The following is a 16067-nucleotide window of genomic DNA, read 5'->3' on the forward strand; positions in this document are numbered from 1 at the left end:
GTATGAAATAGGAGAGGGCCGGTGATATAGCACGTGCTCCGTTTCTGTGCAATAAGTGACCCGTGTGTATTAAATAAGAAAGGGCCAGTGATCTAACACGTGCTCCGTTTCTGTGCAATAAGTGACCCGTGTGTATTAAATAAGAAAGGGCCGGTGATATAACACGTGCTCCGTTTCCGTGCAATAAGTGACCCGTGTGTATTAAATAAGAAAGGGCCGGTGATATAACACGTGCTCCGTTTCTGTGCAATAAGTGACCCGTGTGTATTAAATAGGAGAGGGCCAGTGATATAACACGTGATCCGTTTCCGTGCAATAAGTGACCCGTGTGTATTAAATAAGAAAGGGCCAGTGATATAACACGTGCTCCGTTTCTGTGCAATAAGTGACCCGTGTGTATTAAATAGGAGAGGGCTGGTGATATAACACATGCTCCATTTCCGTGCAATAAGTGACCCGTGTGTATTAAATAAGAAAGGGCCTTGTGATATAACACGTGCTCCGTTTCTGTGCAATAAGTGACCCGTGTGTATTAAATAGGAGAGGGCCAGTGATATAACACGTGATCCGTTTCCGTGCAATAAGTGACCCGTGTGTATTAAATAAGAAAGGGCCAGTGATATAACACGTGCTCCGTTTCTGTGCAATAAGTGACCCGTGTGTATTAAATAGGAGAGGGCTGGTGATATAACACATGCTCCATTTCCGTGCAATAAGTGACCCGTGTGTATTAAATAAGAAAGGGCCTTGTGATATAACACGTGCTCCGTTTCTGTGCAATAAGTGACCCGTGTGTATTAAATAGGAGAGGGCCGGTGATCTAACACGTGCTCCGTTTCTGTGCAATAAGTGACCCGTGTGTATTAAATAAGAAAGGGCCAGTGATATAACGCGTGATCCGTTTCCGTGCAATAAGTGACCCGTGTGTATTAAATAAGAAAGGGCCTTGTGATATAACACGTGCTCTGTTTCCGTGCAATAAGTGACCCGTGTGTATTAAATAGGAAGAGGGCCGGTGATATAACACGTGCTCCGTTTCCGTGCAATAAGTGACCCGTGTGTATTAAATAAGAAAGGGCCTTGTGATATAACACGTGCTCTGTTTCCGTGCAATAAGTGACCCGTGTGTATTAAATAGGAAGAGGGCCGGTGATATAACACGTGATCCGTTTCCGTGCAATAAGTGACCCGTGTGTATTAAATAAGAAAGGGCCTTGTGATATAACACGTGCTCCGTTTCCGTGGAATAAGTGACCCGTGTGTATTAAATAGGAGAGGGCTGGTAATATAACACGTGCTCTTTCCGTGCAATAAGTGACCCGTGTGTATTAAATAAGAAAAGGCCGGTGATTTAACACGTGCTCTGTTTCCGTGCAATAAGTGACCCGTGTGTATTAAATAGGAGAGGGCCGGTGATATAACACGTGCTCCGTTTCCGTGCAATAAGTGACCCGTGTGTATTAAATAAGAAAGGGCCAGTGATATAACACGTGCTCCGTTTCCGTGCAATAAGTGACCCGTGTGTATTAAATAGGAGAGGGCCGGTGATATAACGCGTGCTCCGTTTCTGTGCAATAAGTGACTTGTACAGGAGAGAGACGGTGATAAAACATGTGCTCTGCTTCCGTGCAATATGTGACTCGTGCGCATTAGGTAGGAGAGGGCTGGTAATATAACACGTGCTCTTTCCGTGCAATAAGTGACCCGTGTGTATTAAATAAGAGGGGGCCTTGTAATATAACACGTGCTCCGTTTCCCTGCAATAAGTGACGCTTGTGTGTACTAAATAGGAGAGGGCATTTTGATACAACACGTGCTCTGTTTCCGTGGAATAAGTGACTTGTGTGTATTAAATAGGAGAGGGCCGGTGATAAAACACGTGCTCCGTTTCCGTGCAATAAGTGACTCGTGCGCAATAAGTAGGAGAGGGCCGGTGATATAACGCGTGCTCTGTTTCCGTGCAATAAGTGACCCGCGTGTATTAAATGAGAGGGCCTTGTAACATAACACGTGCTCCGTTTCCGTGCAATAAATGACGCTTGTGTGTACTAAATAGTAGAGGGCCGGTGATATAACACGTGCTCCGTTTCCGTGCAATAAGTGACCCGTGTGTATTAAATAAGAAAGGGCCTTGTGATATAACACGTGCTCTGTTTCCGTGCAATAAGTGACCCGCGTGTATTAAATAAGAGAGGGCCTTGTAACATAACACGTGCTCTGTTTCCGTGCAATAAGTGACTCGTGTGTATTTAATAGATGATGGCTGGTAATATAACACATGCTCCATTTCCGTGCAATAAGTGACTTGTGTGTATTAAATAAGAGAGGGCCTTGTAACATAACACGTGCTCCGTTTCCGTGCAATAAATGACGCTTGTGTGTACTAAATAGTAGAGGGCCGGTGATATAACACGTGCTCTGTTTCTGTGCAATAAGTGACTCCTGTGAAGCACGACTAGTGCGCAGGGTTAAGGCCATGGCGGCCCCGTGACCTAAGGGGCCACCCCCCCCATTTTGGGGTGGCGCTCTGCCATAAATAGGAGAGGGCCTTATGATATAACATGTGCTCTGTGTCCGTGCAGTAAGGGACTCGTGTGTATTAAATAAGAGAGGGCCTTGTGATATAACACGTGCTCCGATTCCGAGCAATAAGTGACTTGTGTGTATTAAATAGGAGAGGGCCGGTGATATAATATGTGCTCCGTTTCCGTGCAATAAGTGACTTGTGTGTATTAAATAGGAGATGGCCTTGTGATACAACACGTGCTCTGTTTCCGTGCAATAAGTGATGCTTTTGTGTGTTAAATAGGAGAGGTCCGGTGATATTGTATTGTAATCGTATTTATATAGGGCATACTACCCCTGACGATGCGTTGAAACGCTTTTCGATGAGTAGCACGCTACTCCGGAACCCAACGAGAATTAGTGATGGATTAGTATCGTTCAATAATGAGTACAGTTTTAGTATTATTATGAGTTAATTTGAGCCGTGGATATGAGAGTTTGTTAGTTAGATTGACTGGAGTAATGGAGGGGTGGAGGAGGAAAGAAATCCAGAAGTGTTAATTGGGAGTATATCCTTCATTTGCTCAATCCAAAGGCTTGGGATGAATAAAGGGGGGCAGAGGGGGAAGAGTATGTGGAAGGGTTAGGGAGAGCATAGTAGCAGGGTGAGATGAATGCAGGAGAATTTAGTAGGGTTGTGTGGGAGGTCACAGAGGTAGAGTGAGGTTTGGTGAGTTAGATGTGGAGGTGGAGGGAAGAGCTTAGGCAGAGATATTTAGGAGATGAAAGTGGTAGAAAGGATTTGGGATCAGTCAGAGCGAGAATGGAGGATAGTTTGATAGAGACATGACATATGGTAATGGGTAGATAAGTGTGATAAGATGAGAGCAGGGATTCATAGATATCTAGTATAACAACCCACCCAGGAGCCATGCAATGACCCATGAACATGCCAAGCACAGAAACAACATATACATATATATATATATATATATATACACATACACATGAATACACACACATATGCACATACAATACATAATTAGAACCATGGGTAAAAAAATACTTAGTCAAACAGGTTTAAAGAGTGTGTGTGTATTTTATTGTTATGACATAGTAGCAATACATATTTTATAAAGAAACTATAAATAAATAGAAATATACATATCATCTGAAAAAAATATTTTTCCGCATATGCAGTCCATAGTTGTTTGAATATGGTGGTTATGAAGGAAAGAGCCAACTCTTGAGTAGTTTTCTGAAGACAAGAAAGTTATCTGTGGCTCTTATAGTTGGGGGTAATGAATTCCATAGTTTGGCTGCTTGGACGGAGAAGGATGTACCACCTATAGTCTTTTTCTTGTATGGTGGTGTTCTAAGGCGGGGTGCCAGTCTTGAGCGGAGGGTTCTTTGTTGAAAGTATTTGTTTATTTTGTTTCTGATAAAAAGCGGTCCTGTTCCATGTATAGCTTTGTGGGTGATACAAAGCAGCTTGAAGGTGCATCTTCTGGCAACGGGTAACCAGTGTAGTGCTGTCAAGGCAGGGGAGATGTGGGCTTGCAGCTTTACATGTAATAGTAGCCTGGCTGCAGAATTCTGGATACGTTGTCGTTTTTTCATAACAGATAGAGATGATCCATGGTAGAGGCATTGGCATAATCCAGTTTGGATAGTACAAGCGAGATAGTAGCTTGCACCTTGTGTGGAAATCCGAGGTGGGGGAAGATGCGTCGTAAAGTCTTCAAGGTGATGAAGCTTGTTCCTGCTAATTTGTCCACTTGGGCATTCATAGTTAACTTGGAATCCATGGTGATTCCTAGGTTTATAACTTCCTTGGATAATTGAGGAGGTGGTCACGCACAGAGGGTCATAACTTTTCCAGTCACCACATATGAGTATTTCTGTTTTGGAGGTATTTAGTTGAGATGGCTCCAGGTCATCCACTGATCAACGGCTCTGAGGCAACTTAAAATATAACACGTGCTCTGTTTCTGTGCAATAAGTGACTTGTGCGCAATAAGTAGGAGAGGGCCGGTGATATAACATATATACCGTTTCCGTGCAGAAGTGACTATTGAGAAGTACAGTTTAATTAAGAGCAGGCTCTGGGCATCAGTCATTTTAAATAGAATTTGCAATTGAAGCGCACTCCGTTTGCTAAACGTTTTGTGGAATAATGTATTTTTTGGGTGTCGGGTTGTTCTTGTGTGATTTGTATACTCATAGTCGTGTTTTTTCAACATATTACACCGATTTTCTTACAAACGAGACGAGAACTGCACCCAAGACATTTTCCGTGCAGTAAATATCGAGACGGGACCTTCCATGGCTGAATTCACTTATAATGAACCTAAAAACCTCGGGTGAATTCCCAAATCCCACACTAGGCCAAAGCGTGTGATCTTGGGCAACGGAGATCAATTATTAGCCTCATTAATACAATTAGAAAAGAAAGGACCAGGCCCTGGAAATAAACCGGGGAGGGGGTGGGGGGGGACAAGACCCCCCTCGTAGGAGTTTGTGCTCCGGGTTTCAAGTTTGTCAAAGACTGGATCTGCTAAGCCCGGTGGGGATGGGTCTGTGAGCGGGATTCAGTCACTGATAAGGTTGGTACAGATGGGGTCTGTGAGCGGGATTCAGTCACTGATAAGGTTGGTACAGATGGGGTCTGTGAGTGGGATTCAGTCACTGATGAGGCTGGTACAGATGGGGTCTGAGCGGGATTCAGTCACCGATGAGGCTGGTACAGATGGGGTCTGTGAGTGGGATTCAGTTACTGATGAGGCTGGTACATATAGGGTCTGTGAGTGGGTTTCAGTCCTCAGTGCCATATTATCCAGTGTTTAATGATGTTGAGTGGGTTTCAGTCCTCAGTGCCATATTATCCAGTGTTTAATGATGTCAGCCCGATTTGTTTGTTGCGTTAGGAGATATTATGAAAATACAATAAAAATGTTGTTGTTGTTTGTTTTTTGTTTTTTAAGAGAGATGTGCGTCTAACTAGTCTTACCTCCGATGATGTATCGAGTTGTCAAGCACTCAGTGCACAGGGAATGATGACCATTTATCACTCATCACTGGTGGTGAGGGGGCGGCTCGGCCTCGTCCTAGCTGCATCAGGACCCCTCCGGGGCTCGTCGGAAGCAGCACACGGTCCATCTCCGATCCAGTCCATCAGTGGATCCCTGTGGTGAGCTCCCAGGGGAGGGATCCAGCCTTCAGAGTAATGAGTTCCTTGATGGTATTGGGTCGGGATGTCCTGTTCTTCATAAAATAAAGAAAATAAAGATTAAACAGCAGAGGGGTGGGGGGAAGCCCGGGGGCGCCCCGTGGGAGGTGGGGAGATACCTGGATCTCTTGGGATCCCCCCTGTGATCCCAGCTAGCGCCAGTCTGGAGCTGTGAGCTGTGTGATCTGTGGCACTGACGCCTGCTCGAGGGCCCAGGGGTTCGGCCCCAGCTGATATTTGAAAGGGAAGTGTGGATGTTTGGAGGGGTGGGGCAGCGCCACTGACCCCGGGGTCGGCCTGCCCTCTCCCCCCGTGGGCAGAGATGGCTCTTGCACAGGTGCCCCGCCTTGGAACTCCCCCCACGGGAGCCAGGTCTGGTTATTCACCCCACCACATTAGGTTTGCTTTCCAAAGCGCCAAGCGTCATCTTAGGGTTACTTTGAAGCGCTGGGATATATATCAGTGAAAAGTTTCAGAGCAGACTGCAGGGTAAGCGTGGCTCCTTTAGGGTCAGTGTGCCCCGAGGGCCCGGAGAAGAGGCCCAGGCAGGCTGTCTCGAAGGGTCGGTGGTGTGACGGGTCAGACTCGGGTGCATCTCACCCCCCCCCCCCCCCCCCCTTTTCAGGCCCAGAATGGAAGCTGGGGAGGGCTTCTGTGCCAGGCTGAGGGTCACGAGCCCCGCGGGCGCCCGGTGGGGCCACACACAGTACCACCCCCCCCCCCCCCCCGCCCCGGCACTGGTGCCCCCCGGACATGAAGCATAGACCTTGAACAGGTCTGCCAGTCTGCCGCAAGCTGTAAGGGCTGGGGAGACGCCGACAGCCAGGAGAGGGGCTGGAAAGGCGCCCGGGCAGCCTCTGAGAGCTTGGAGTCTGGGGAGGGGGCAGTGACCCAGCTCTCCCGCTCTTTTGTATACCAAGGGGCGGGCGCCAGGTTGGCACAAGTCCTGGGTACATACTCGAGGGTCAGAATGGACAGGGTGCCCCTCCAGCTAGAAAGCTTGGCTCGAGTCTTGGCCGCCTGGCACCCCTGCACTCGGAAGCCACGCTTGGCTGGCACCCTCACGGTCTGGCTTCGGAAGGACCACTTTTTCCCAGATGCCGAAAGTCGAGTCCCACAGAACTTAAGGCTGGCATAGAACTGGCTGGCGAGGGCGCACATCTCCTTCCCTCCACCAGGCATTGTTCGCTTTTTCCTCTCCAAAAAATAAAATTGTCACCCGTGCCAGCGAGGCTTGGCACAGCGTGCGAGTCGTGAATAACGCTCCGGCTTGGCACGGCACAGCGGGACTCGCTGGCACCCTCTGGAGGGCGAGGGTTCCGGGTCTCAAAGCACTTTAAGCTGAGGGTTGGCACAGGGAATGGAGCGGACATTGGCACTGGTTTGCCCTCTACGGCACCGAGACTCCACAAAAAGGGGGGCTGGGCACGCCATTCACTTGGTATCACACTGGTAGATGCTGGGTTTTGCGCCCACAAATAATGTCATACTTTAATGCCAGGAGCGTGGGCCCATCTTTTTGAGGCTGGCACGATGGAATGTCGCCCCTAGCTCCCCATTTGGGTGAGATGATGATGTGAATAGCGGCCATTCCAGCTTTTGCGAAGCAGGTGGTCGCGTGGGCTTCCTCTGGCAGCCGCGTATGACACCTTGAAGCGCCGTCAGAGGCGCTGGGCGCCTTGATGCTCTGTTGTTGGCTCCATGTACCTTGAGGCACTGGCGGAAGCGCCGGGCACCTTGATTAACTGGCAGCAGCTTTCATACACTGCCAGTGGCACAGGGCGCCTTCATGCGCTGTCAGCCAGACTGGGCACCACTTTGCCCTGGCACTAACTTTGATGCACTGATAGTGGTGCTGGGCACCTCCTTGCCCTGGCACTAGCTTCGAAGCACGGATGTGGTGGGCACCTCTTTGCCCCGGCATTAGCTTTGATGTACTGATGGTAGTGCTGGGCACCCCTTGCCCTGACACTATCTTTGATGCTCTGTTGGTGGTGCTTGGCACCGCTTTGCCCCGGTACTAGCTGTGATGCGCGGATGAATGTGATGGGCACCTCTTTGCCCTGGCACTAGCTTTGATTCACTGATAGTGGCGCTGGGCACCCCTTTGCCCCGACACTAGCTTTGCACTGATGGTGGTGCTGGGCACCCCTTTGCCCTGGCACTAGCTTTGATGCGCGGATGAATGTGATGGGCACCTCTTTGCCCTGGCACTAGCTTTGATGCACTGATGCTGGGCACCCCTTTGCCCTGGAACTAACTTTGATGCTGGTGCTGGGCACCCATTTGCCCCGGCACTAGCTTTGATGCTCTGATGGTGGTGCTGGGCACCCATTTGCCCCGGCACTAGCTTTGATGCACTGATGGTGGCGCTGGGCACCCATTTGCCCTGGCACTAGCTTTGATGCACTGATGCTGGGCACCCCTTTGCCCTGGAACTAACTTTGATGCTCTGATGCTGGTGCTGGGCACCCATTTGCCCCGGCACTAGCTTTGATGCTCTGATGGTGGTGCTGGGCACCCATTTGCCCCGGCACTAGCTTTGATGCTCTGATGGTGGTGCTGGGCACCCATTTGCCCCGGCACTAGCTTTGATGCACTGATGGTGGCGCTGGGCACCCATTTGCCCTGGCACTAGCTTTGATGCACTGTTGGTGGTGCTGGGCACCTCTTGCTCTGGCACTAGCTTTGATGCACGGATAGATGTGATTGGCACCTCTTGCCCCGGTACTAGCTTTGATGCACATATGGTGGTACTGAGCACCCCTTTGCCCTGGCACTAGCTTTGATGCACGGATGGATGTGATGGGCACCTCTTTGCCCTGGCAGTAGCTTTGATGCTCTGATGGTGGTGCTGGGCACCTCTTTCCCTGACACTAGCTTTGATGCACTGTTGGTGGTGCTGTGCTCCTCTTGCCCTGGCACTAGCTTTGACGCACTGTTGGTGGTGCTGGGCACCTCTTGCCCTGGCACTAGCTTTGATGCACGGATAGATGTGATTGGCACCCCTTTGCCCCTGTACTAGCTTTGATGCACAGATGGTGGTGCTGAGAACCCCTTTGCCCTGGCACTAGCTTTGATGCACGGATGGATGTGATGGGCACCTCTTTGCCCTGGCACTAGCTTTGATGCACTGTTGGTGGTCCAGGGCACCCCCTTGCCCTGGACTAGCTTTGATGCTCTGTTGGTGGTGCTGGGCACCACTTTGCCCCGGCACTAGCTTTGATGCACTGATGGTGGCGCTGGGCACCCATTTGCCCTGGCACTAGCTTTGATGCACTGTTGGTGGTGCTGGGCACCTCTTGCTCTGGCACTAGCTTTGATGCACGGATAGATGTGATTGGCACCTCTTGCCCCGGTACTAGCTTTGATGCACATATGGTGGTACTGAGCACCCCTTTGCCCTGGCACTAGCTTTGATGCACGGTTGGATGTGATGGGCACCTCTTTGCCCTGGCAGTAGCTTTGATGCTCTGATGGTGGTGCTGGGCACCTCTTTCCCTGACACTAGCTTTGATGCACTGTTGGTGGTGCTGTGCTCCTCTTGCCCTGGCACTAGCTTTGACGCACTGTTGGTGGTGCTGGGCACCTCTTGCCCTGGCACTAGCTTTGATGCACGGATAGATGTGATTGGCACCCCTTTGCCCCTGTACTAGCTTTGATGCACAGATGGTGGTGCTGAGAACCCCTTTGCCCTGGCACTAGCTTTGATGCACGGATGGATGTGATGGGCACCTCTTTGCCCTGGCACTAGCTTTGATGCACTGTTGGTGGTCCAGGGCACCCCCTTGCCCTGGACTAGCTTTGATGCTCTGTTGGTGGTGCTGGGCACCACTTTGCCCCGGCACTAGCTTTGATGCACTGATGGTGGTGCTTGGCACTCCTTTGCCCTGGCACTAGCTTCGGTGCTCTGGGCATATCCGTTCTTGCAGCGGTCCTGGCCCACCCGTGAGTCGGACCCACCCTCTATCACACCGCCAGCAGGCAGAGTCTGGGCGCGGCTGGCACCTCTTGCGAGCTCGGGCTGTTTGTGGCTCACGGACTCGGGGGGAAAGAGAGCACGTGTTTTAGGACATTGTCAGAAAAGCGGGAGCTTCAGGGGAGGATGGCACAGCCTGGGCACATGGATGGCTGGTAGAGCGCGTTTCACCATCCTTGGGCCACTTTGCAACTTCCTGTGCCTTTGTGTAAGATGCCGGGGTGTTGAAGGCTAAGGGCCGGGGTGGGGGTCACTGGGGGGCCTTACTGGTGGTTTCCACGTGTGCTAGAGTCGTGCACGTGCTGTGCGTGTCAGGCATTCTTGATTTGTGAGGATTGGACAGGTGCACTCCTCTGCTGGTCCGAAGAGGGTCACCCCCCTAGAGTAGGATGGTACCCTCAGACCCGGCTGGCTCACGGCTGGCACGGCTAAGGTTCTCTGTGGGAGACCGGGGGGGGTGCTCGTGTGTGGCAGGGAGTCGGTTCACGGGATGTGGGGTGTGTTTGCTTGTGGCGCTCTCGTATGGAGACACTTCCGGTCTCTCATGCTCACACACACTTTCGCTGGCTGTCACTCAAGTGTCTGAATGTTGCACATATGTTGAGCCACTGGTGTGGTGCACAGAGTCCGAGCACATGGCCCGGGGAGGAAGGGTACCTGGTTTTGGCATTAGGCCCTGTTAGTCGCTGGAAGTGCTAGAGTGTATTTTTGGACAGTTTTGTGTGGCTGGCTGACCCAAATCTGTGCCTGATTCCATCGAGTATTAGGATTCCCCCTTCCCAAGTGTTGTGAGGACAGGTGCCACTGCCTTGCCACGCAGTGCGCTGACAAGTACCACAACATTCTCACGCAGTGCTCTGACAAGTACCACAACATTCTCACACAGTGTGCTGACGGGTGCCACTGCCCTCCCACGCGGTGTGCTGACGGGTGCCACTGCCCTCCCACGCGGTGTGCTGACGGGTGCCACTGCCCTCCCACGCGGTGTGGTGCCACCGCCCTCCCACGCGGTGTGCTGACGGGTGCCACCGCCCTCCCACGCGGTGTGCTGACGGGTGCCACTGCCCTCCCACGCGGTGTGCTGACGGGTGCCACTGCCCTCCCACGCGGTGTGCTGACGGGTGCCACTGCCCTCCCACGCGGTGTGCTGACGGGTGCCACCGCCCTCCCACGCGGTGTGCTGACGGGTGCCACCGCCCTCCCACGCGGTGTGCTGACGGGTGCCACCGCCCTCCCACGCGGTGTGCTGACGGGTGTGGTGCCACCGCCCTCCCACGCGGTGTGCTGACGGGTGCCACCGCCCTCCCACGCGGTGTGCTGACGGGTGCCACCGCCCTCCCACGCGGTGTGCTGACGGGTGCCACTGCCCTCCCACGCGGTGTGCTGACGGGTGCCACTGCCCTCCCACGCGGTGTGCTGACGGGTGCCACTGCCCTCCCACGCGGTGTGCTGCCACTGCCCTCCCACGCGGTGTGCTGCCACTGCCCTCCCACGCGGTGTGCTGCCACTGCCCTCCCACGCGGTGTGGTGCCACTGCCCTCCCACGCGGTGTGGTGCCACTGCCCTCCCACGCGGTGTGGTGCCACTGCCCTCCCACGCGGTGTGGTGCCACTGCCCTCCCACGCGGTGTGGTGCCACTGCCCTCCCACGCGGTGTGGTGCCACTGCCCTCCCACGCGGTGTGGTGCCACTGCCCTCCCACGCGGTGTGGTGCCGGGTGCCACCGCCCTCCCACGCGGTGTGCTGACGGGTGCCACCGCCTTCCCACGCGGTGTGCTGACGGGTGCCACCGCCTTCCCACGCGGTGTGCTGACGGGTGCCACCGCCTTCCCACGCGGTGGGCTGACGGGTGCCACAGCCTTCCCACGCGGTGGGCTGACGGGTGCCACCGCCTTCCCAAGCGGTGGGCTGACGGGTGCCACCGCCTTCCCAAGCGGTGGGCTGACGGGTGCCACCGCCTTCCCAAGCGGTGGGCTGACGGGTGCCACCGCCTTCCCAAGCGGTGGGCCGACGGGTGCCACCGCCCTCCCACGCGGTGTGCCGACGGGTGCCACCGCCCTCCCACGCGGTGTGCCGACGGGTGCCACCGCCCTCCCACGCGGTGTGGTGCCACCGCCCTCCCACGCGGTGTGGTGCCACCGCCCTCCCACGCGGTGTGGTGCCACCGCCCTCCCACGCGGTGTGGTGCCACCGCCCTCCCACGCGGTGTGCTGACGGGTGCCACCGCCCTCCCACGCGGTGTGCTGACGGGTGCCACCGCCCTCCCACGCGGTGTGCTGACGGGTGCCACCGCCCTCCCACGCGGTGTGCTGACGGGTGCCACCGCCCTCCAACGCGGTGTGCTGACGGGTGCCACCGCCTTCCCACGCGGTGTGCTGACGGGTGCCACCGCCTTCCCAAGCAGTGGGCTGACAGGTGCCACCGCCTTCCCAAGCAGTTGGCTGACGGGTGCCACCGCCTTCCCACGCGGTGTGGTGCCACTTCCCTCCCACGCGGTGTGGTGCCACTTCCCTCCCACGCGGTGTGGTGCCACTTCCCTCCCACGCGGTGTGGTGCCACTTCCCTCCCACGCGGTGTGGTGCCACTTCCCTCCCACGCGGTGTGGTGCCACTTCCCTCCCACGCGGTGTGCTGACGGGTCCAACGGCCTTCCCACGCGGTGTGCTGACGGGTGCCACTGCCTTACCACGCAGTGTGCTGGCGGGTGCCACTGCCTTACCACGCAGTGTGCTGGCAGGTGCCACAACCTTCCCACGCGGTGTGCTGACGGGTGCCACCGCCTTCCCACGCGGTGTGCTGACGGGTGCCACCGCCTTCCCACGCGGTGTGCTGACGGGTGCCACGGCCTTCCCACGCGGTGTGCTGACGGGTGCCACCGCCTTCCCACGCGGTGTGCTGACGGGTGCCACGGCCTTCCCACGCGGTGTGCTGACGGGTGCCACGGCCTTCCCACGCGGTGTGCTGACGGGTGCCACCGCCTTCCCACGCGGTGTGCTGACGGGTGCCACAACCTTACCACGCGGTGTGCTGACAGGTGCCACCGGCTTCCCACGCGGTGTGCTGACCGGTGCCACCGGCTTCCCACGCGGTGTGCTGACCGGTGCCACCGCCTTCCCACGCGGTGTGCTGACCGGTGCCACCGCCTTCCCACGCGGTGTGCTGGCGGGTGCCACTGCCTTACCACGCAGTGTGCTGGCAGGTGCCACTGCCTTACCACGCAGTGTGCTGGCAGGTGCCACAACCTTCCCACGCGGTGTGCTGACAGGTGCCACAACCTTCCCACGCGGTGTGCTGACAGGTGCCACCGCCTTCCCACGCGGTGTGCTGACGGGTGCCACGGCCTTCCCACGCGGTGTGCTGACGGGTGCCACCGCCTTCCCACGCGGTGTGCTGACGGGTGCCACAACCTTACCACGCGGTGTGCTGACAGGTGCCACCGGCTTCCCACGCGGTGTGCTGACCGGTGCCACCGCCTTCCCACGCGGTGTGCTGACCGGTGCCACCGCCTTCCCACGCGGTGTGCTGACCGGTGCCACCGCCTTCCCACGCGGTGTGCTGACCGGTGCCACCGCCTTCCCACGCGGTGTGCTGACCGGTGCCACCGCCTTCCCACGCGGTGTGCTGACCGGTGCCACCGCCTTCCCACGCGGTGTGCTGACCGGTGCCACCGCCTTCCCACGCGGTGTGCTGACCGGTGCCACCGCCTTCCCACGCGGTGTGCTGACCGGTGCCACCGCCTTCCCACGCGGTGTGCTGACCGGTGCCACCGCCTTCCCACGCGGTGTGCTGACCGGTGCCACCGCCTTCCCACGCGGTGTGCTGACCGGTGCCACCGCCTTCCCACGCGGTGTGCTGACCGGTGCCACCGCCTTCCCACGCGGTGTGCTGACCGGTGCCACCGCCTTCCCACGCGGTGTGCTGACCGGTGCCACCGCCTTCCCACGCGGTGTGCTGACAGGTGCCACCGCCTTCCCACGCGGTGCGCTGACAGGTGCGTCTTGTAGTAGAGATCAATATTTTGAAACCGGTTTCTGATAGCTCTTTGTTGCATATAGAGAGAAAACTGTTTTTTTTAATGACTTGAGAAGATCACTTACTCATTCTGGCAAATTCCTACCTCACGCTTCTCAATTTGAACTTCCAAATAATAGATTTATTGATTATTTCAGTAAATTTAATTTGATAATGATTTTTATATGCTGCATTCATCTAATGTTCCAGAGCTTCCTGAAAATCATTCCTACTATTATAAATTATATAATAAAATCCAATCTATATATCTTGGATACAATCAGGTGTTTCCAGACCCTTCATTTTTTTAAAGTATGATTTCTGTCGAATCTTTACAGAAATAGATTTGCCTATGGCGGTATCACATTGGACCCCGTGAAAGTTCCCGCAGAATGGACAAAAGAACAGTTTTTTCCATTTAAAATAATTGTGAGATGATAGTGTACATCAGTTGAAGGTCGATATTTCTTTTGTACCTTGCTTAGATCCCTAATCATATTCCACTCCAGGGTTAACATACAACCTTACATTGTATTGTGTTGTAATTCCCTTTAAGTAGAAAGGAGTTACTACTCCTGACAAGGCGGTGAAACAGACTGGGAACCCAGTGTCAATGGCTCGTTTTTATCTGTTTTTCTTCTGTTGGGAAAGGCAGAAGAATCTAAAATAGTTTTTTAGACTTGTCTTAAGATAAACCACAAACATATTGTATCAAAGTGTAATGCGATGACGCCTGCTCCCTACCTAGCAATACATCATTTTTAAACTTATCTTTGAATTTGAGTCCACTTTGTCTTTTACAAATGTATGTCTGTGTGTAACCAAACGATGTAGAAAGGTTTCTACCAAGACGTGCTGAGGCTTTAAATTTACTGGATATAATTGGCTGCAAGGTGGGTTGATGGGGCCTTCTATGTTTTTATTTTTTATTTAAAAAAAATAAGTGTCTGCATTTTCGGGGCTTGTGGATGTTGTTGGATAAACACGGCTGTGTACTGTGTAATCCAACCTTTCTCTTTTGATTCATCCACTGTTGTGACATCTGTTCCCCATCCCAGATAGGAGAATTCTTTCAACCTTGCCTCCTTTCTAAGCATGATACTCAAAATTCCTCCTGTAATTGTCATGTGCATGATCCACAGCGGTGTGCCCTGCTTTCACCAACGTCTGGGTGGCATCGTGACACCGCGTGGGCACTGCCAGCCTCGCTGAGGACAGCGAAGGCATGTAGTGCGATGAAAAAGCTCGAGTCTGAAAGCGGAACTTACACATAATTAAAATGATTATAAATGTCACAGTTCGAAGGTTCTGGTTACTTGTATCTGCCTTGATTTTTCATGATTTCAGTCCTGCTGTGAAACCTGATTTTCCCAATGTATTTTTTCAATAGTTTGAGTCTAAAACGTTGTAAACCAGCTTATGGTACAATATTGATGGGCACTGGGGCCATTGGCAGCACCTTACCCTCCAGTATGGGTCTGTAGAACCTGTGGGTGGCACCGACTGTCTGCCAGGTACCTGCCTTCTGTTAGGCTGAGTGGGTACATTAACTTCTCACTAACTCGTGAATGTGCGGGTACCATGCGCTGGCACTTCCAGCAATCATCTGCCACACGCGTACAGTCCTCCACACACCTCTCCTTACACATGTCCACACACCTCTCCTTACACATGGCCACACACCTCTCCTTACACATGTCCACACACCTCTCCTTACACATGGCCACACACACCCCTCCTTACACCCCTCCTTACACATTGCCACACACCTCTCCTTACTCAGGTCCACACACCCCTCCTTACACATGGCCACACACACCCCTCCTTACACCCCTCCTTACACATTGCCACACACCTCTCCTTACTCATGTCCACACACCCCTCCTTACACATGGCCACACACCCCTCCTTACACATGGCCACACACACCCCTCCTTACACATTGCCACACACCTCTCCTTACACATGGCCACACACCTCTCCTTACACATGGCCACACACCTCCCCTTACACGTCCACACACCTCCCCTTACACACACCTCTCCTCACATGTCCACACACCTCTCCTTACACATGTCCGCACACCTCTCCTTACACATGTCCGCACACCTCTCCTTACACATGTCCGCACACCTCTCCTTACACATGTCCGCACACCTCTCCTTACACATGTCCACACACCTCTCCTTACACATGTCCACACACCTCTCCTTACACATGTCCACACACCTCTCCTTACACATGCCACACACACACCTCTCCTTACACGTCACACACACACCTCTCCTTACACATGTCACACACACACCTCTCCTTACACATGTCACACACACACCTCTCCTTAC

The 16067-nt window shown here is 53.8% G+C and overlaps 1 protein-coding gene across 5 annotated transcripts in view; it reads left to right on the forward strand.

The window, feature by feature from the left end:
• The window catches only part of LOC138267434 (transducin-like enhancer protein 1), a 153877-nt gene that overhangs the window by 99938 nt on the left and 37872 nt on the right, over positions 1-16067 (forward strand). The window lies entirely within an intron of this gene.

The sequence above is a fragment of the Pleurodeles waltl genome, chromosome 12 (assembly GCF_031143425.1).
Source record: "Pleurodeles waltl isolate 20211129_DDA chromosome 12, aPleWal1.hap1.20221129, whole genome shotgun sequence".
Classification (NCBI taxonomy): Eukaryota; Metazoa; Chordata; class Amphibia; order Caudata; family Salamandridae; genus Pleurodeles; species Pleurodeles waltl.